This window comes from Engraulis encrasicolus, chromosome 20 (genome assembly GCF_034702125.1).
Source record: "Engraulis encrasicolus isolate BLACKSEA-1 chromosome 20, IST_EnEncr_1.0, whole genome shotgun sequence".
Classification (NCBI taxonomy): domain Eukaryota; kingdom Metazoa; phylum Chordata; class Actinopteri; order Clupeiformes; family Engraulidae; genus Engraulis; species Engraulis encrasicolus.
In genome coordinates, this window is record NC_085876.1 from 26,983,552 (window position 1) to 26,988,551 (window position 5,000).

General features: G+C 41.9%; 1 protein-coding gene and 1 long non-coding RNA gene across 4 annotated transcripts in view; one reads left to right on the forward strand and one right to left on the reverse strand.

Annotated features, from left to right (window-relative positions):
* The window catches only part of ptk2aa (protein tyrosine kinase 2aa), a 222,384-nt gene that overhangs the window by 51,018 nt on the left and 166,366 nt on the right, over positions 1–5,000 (forward strand). The gene's annotated exons all lie outside the window — the stretch shown is intronic.
* On the reverse strand, positions 835–3,952 carry LOC134436466 (uncharacterized). Of its 2 annotated transcripts, XR_010032212.1 has the most exons (4): positions 3,402–3,952; positions 2,333–2,489; positions 2,046–2,204; positions 835–1,308 (listed from the first exon to the last, which is right to left on the reverse strand). It is a non-coding gene; the product is annotated as an uncharacterized LOC134436466 (long non-coding RNA). The 2 variants fall into 2 exon arrangements; XR_010032211.1 differs by having other exon boundaries at positions 2,333–3,951.

The window sequence follows — 5,000 nt, forward strand, 5'->3', positions numbered from 1 at the left end:
GCACGTAATTAAAACGGTGACATTTTAGTAAGAAATCTTACCCTCTGTAGGGAATGACGATTTTTACGTCACTGGACACCATGTGACCGTTTTAAACCAATCACGTAGCCGATTTACGGCGAAAAAGTGGCAAGCCGTTTGAAAAACTGAAAATAATGACAAGCCGTCTGTCTGACCTACCTATAAGAATCTCCCAAAATACCCTTTTGAAGAGGGTATATAATAACAATTATCAAAAATAATACTCGTGCCTACATTTCTGGATTGGGACAAATTCTAAATAAATAATAAATAATGCTTTATTTACTGAACAAAGCATAATTATGCTATTGACATTTCATACTGTGGATTTGAGCAATTAATGGAAACAATTGCAATAAGTAGGCTATAGATAACCCAGGCTATTGATAACCCTCTAAGTGATTGTAACTCCAAACAGTGCTTTGTTTATAGCACCAACAACTATTGTGCAAGTGGATGATAAGGTTACCTTTTCATGTTCACATATAATAACAATTATCAAAAATAATACTCATGCATATATCTCTGGATTGGGATAAGTTCTAAATAAATCATAAACAGTGCTTTATTTACAGCACAAGGCACAATTTTGCAATTGACATTTCATACTGTGGTTTTGAGCAATTAATGGAAACAATTACAATAAGTAGGCTATAGATAACACAGGCTATAGATAACCCTCTAAGTGATTGTAACAGTGCTTTGTTTATAGCACCAACAACTATTATGCAAGTGGATGATAAGGTTACCTTTTCATATTCACATTAATAAATGGAAATAATCTAATGATCAATGATAAGGACCATTCAGGTATTCATGTATTCATTTATTCACTAATAACTATACAACAAATAAAAAAATCAAAACAAGTGGCATACACATGAACCGGCATTTTCATGAACTGTGTGAAAGCATCCAGGTACACATCTTTTGCGCATGCCACAGCAAATGACTTCAGTGAGATTGAAGTTTACTGCAGTTGGGGGCCATGGGCATGACATGCCAGGACTGTGACTAAGCAGCCTCTTCAAAAGCAAAGCTGCTGTGTAAAGTGTCCGTGTCTCCTCTGCTGTGGTTGGTTGCTTTGACTTCCTCCTTTCTGTGTCGCTGTCTGTCTGGCTCATTTCGCTGGACTGAGTCGTCTCCGCACCTGATGGTAACAAGTCCAAGACTGCATTCGTCGACAAGTTCTCAGCAAAAACCAGTTCAGATGTGTTGCGTTTGGCGGGGGTGTGGAACACTAGCTGAGGAAAATCACGACTGAGCCTCTTCTTCAATATATCCTGTCTGTAAACACAAATCAACAAAAAAAGAGGCATATCAGTACAAGCATAGTGGGGCTTCATGTAGTCGCTGATATGCAATAGCCACCCTCACACATTAACTCGGAGTGAATAAATAATATTGGTGGAGTTTACTTGCTATGCAACAGATATAATACCAAGTATTCCCAAGGGAAGCACATACTGTAACGAACATCACACTATCAAGAATACTGCCATCCTCCTTATTTCAAAATATTACAAGTACAGTATGTGCAGATGACAAGCAGAGTGTTAGAGAATAATTTCAGTCAATTTCAACATGCAGTTGTAATGCTCACACTACCCTGGACGTGTCAGTACTAGAGATTTTTTTTTCTTCTTCTTCAGCCTTTTCCGAGATTCTGGTCATTGTAATGAGGGCAGCGCTTTGTTTACATTTCAAAAAACATTTTTATTTATTCCCAAAAACATCCAAAAGGTTATACAACATCAGCCGACAACTAGCAAACAGCGACACCCTTTAAATATTTGGAGTAGGCCTATGTTGTAAACAATGTAAACAAATGCTGCCCCCATTAGAATAGCTCATATCTCGGAAAGGGCTGAGCCGAAAAATGTGCCATCACCGGGTACTGACAAGTTAAGGGTAGCGTGAGCAGTACAACTGCATGTTGAAATTGACTGAAGTGGTCCTTTAAGTCACATGCGTGAACTTTCCCTTGGATTTGACAAATTCGTAATACACTGACTTGCAATTACCTGTAGGTTGAAGCATCAACACCTTCACTTGACTGCACAAGGGCAATAAAGGCCTTCCTCAGTTGGCTCATCCTCAGCACCTCTTGGTTGATCAGTAGCCTTTAGCGGATTACCCTCTCGCAGAATAACTTGTAGCTCAGATCAAATGTTGGCCCAATCCTTACAAAAATATAGAAGATGTGTGTTGTGAGAGCTTTCTTTGTGAGATCCATGTTGTGAGAACAAACTGTCTCAATCATAGGACACACATTGTACTGTGTTTCTATATAAAATTAAGATTGACTTACTGTTCTTTCTCTGCTCTGACAGGCTCACTCAAAAACCTTGTGTACTCTCTGTAGCAACTTCTGTGGTACTGCACCTCCAGAGCCACACAGTCTCTGTCCTTGATGTGAATGAGGATGCTCTTGGCTTCCTTTACTTCAGCTGCTTCCTGCAACTTGCCTTGTACAAAAGAAAAGAAAAAAGAATGAATAAATAGACAGGCAAACAATTAGACATTTTTCCTGGTGGAGTGGTATTGTAAAAAAAAAAAATGGCGATGGGTGTTGCACCTCCCAAAAAAGCATTCCGTAGCCTCTTACTGCAGTGCAGATGGGGTTGCCAGCGGGCTTATTCACTATTTGCTGAAAACTACATCATAACAACATTGCTATGACAGTGCAGAGTAACAGATTAAGACATACATATTAAAATTTTGGTGACAGTAAGGTTATAACATAGGTGCTGTGCTAAGGGGTTAAGCACACAGATGTACAGCACAGCCAGGACACACCTCTTGAGCCTGGTCACTGAGGCTGCCCAGGGACAGAAGCGGAAAAATCCCAAGTGTACAAGTGAGAGAGGGGGGCAGTGGGGGGTAGGGGAATGGCACGGGGGATGGGATGGCAGAAGCAGTGTCTTAACCAGACAGGCCATCAGGCTGAGGAGCCACATTTCTGAACAGATATTCAGAGTCATATCAACATCAGGCATGCTTTGACATCCATATAAACATACCCTATCCTATTTAAGACAAAGTGTGATTCATTTAAACATCTAAAACCTAAAACACTGGGGGTACTATAGGCATGGGGATGTTTTACAGGCTATTGGAATGTAATTTCACACCCACACACATAACACATTATGCCAATTCACACGTGCATTCATATTAGAATTAGACAAAAAAAACAATGATTGTGCAGCAGTGTGGGCTAGATAGTCAGTCAACTTCTACTAACATCTGTGTGTGTGTGTGTGTGTGTGTGTGTGTGTGTGTGTGTGTGTGTGTGTGTGTGTGTGTGTGTGTGTGTGTGATTTGGGGGATGGGATGCATTCGCATAGACTGTGTGGTGGGGGTGAGAGTAATCTTACCTGCGGTTAAAGTCTGTGTTTTCGTTCTCTTTGACGTCTGCCACTCGCGACGATAAATTTGCTGTCTTTCTTGCAAATCATGCAGACAGCAGGAAGAACGGGGCCAGAGCTCGTGATGGCCAAGCTTGATCTGGATCGCAGTTTCCTGGTCGGAGTGGTGGTCACAGCCGATAAAGCGGAGGTAGCCTGGCTAGTTCGGGGGTCTTGTTGGCCATCTCCCCTCTCTGCCTCTCGCAAGACACGCCGTGTGACTCGTTCAATTTCCCGCTTGTCAATAAACCTCCGGTAGCATGTGGGATGGAGAGCCGCATCCTCGGGAATTTCGTCAAACTCCAACTCAATACATTGCTTAAAATGTTCTGCTACGTCTCTGCACTCACCCTTCAATTCTAACCGCTGCCGAAAATTTCGACATGTATTCCACCGTATATTGGTGAAATTCTGTGTTTCTTCATGCTTGACCGAAGATATATGCATGTAACACAACTTGCGTTTCGAAGATGTCTTTTTTTTGTACATTTTCGGTCGAGATTTCGTCTTCCTCGGTACTACCACAGCCCTTCTAGATGATAGACCAGCTCCTTCGGTAGCCATGCTACTTCCGTTTACTCCTCATCTCAGCTGACATAGCAGTTAGCTGATTCGTTCCTTCTGATGACGCTTCAACCGTGGCACCTCTCGAGGCGAAAAGTATTATTACGCCGGCCGAATATCTACATACGCCTCGGAGACAGTAGTTCGTCATTACACGTTGCGAATTTGAATAGCCTTGCAGTGCGGACTATTCCGAACAGAGGTTTTAAATCCTCTATATAAGTCTTTCTTTTTTATGAACTGAATGTCTGTTTGTTCGGAGGCTGTGGAGCGAAGTTCGGTTTCTGAAGCACTTTTCGAGGGTCACCTTCCGGCCTATTAGGCCTTAATCATCCCATCACTGCTCTCTCTATTGATTAATTATCCTGCCCTTGCCTAGCCAGCTTCTACTGAAGGCAGACTCGCAAATCAGTTAAAGGAGCAGTCCACCATTGTTGGGAATGCTCATTTTACACCTCTCACCCTTTTAAGTAAGGTTTACCTGTCACTTGTTCTTCCAGAGCTCTGTTCTCTGAATCTGGTGATATTTTTTAGCATGTATCATTGAACCGGACAGTACCAAAAACTGCCAACGGGTCCCATTTGATTCAATGACAATGGAAAGGGCTTCCAAAACCTTAGCAGTGGCCCTGATAATGGAGCATATTTCAAAAAATGGTGGACTGTTCATTTCACTGATTTGCAAGTCTGTTCCTGATTGCGAGACAGACTGCTCCTTTAAAAGGCTGGCTGTTGCGGTGACCAGACCAGATCTCTCTGCTTTGCTGGGGACGTCCCCTGCCTGCGGTGTGGCGCGGTGTAGGGCTGGGCGGTATACCGTTAAAAAAACGAGATAACGGTTTTCACCACACAAGGTTCACTTTTTGAGGAGAGAAGGGGTTTTTTTTTAGTTTCTATTCCCAAAAAGTGATGAAAATAGAAATGGAGATTAATTAAAATTCAGGATTTTATTTCATTTTTAAATTTAATTTCAGTCTTTTCTTCAGGAACATTGAGATGTGGGGG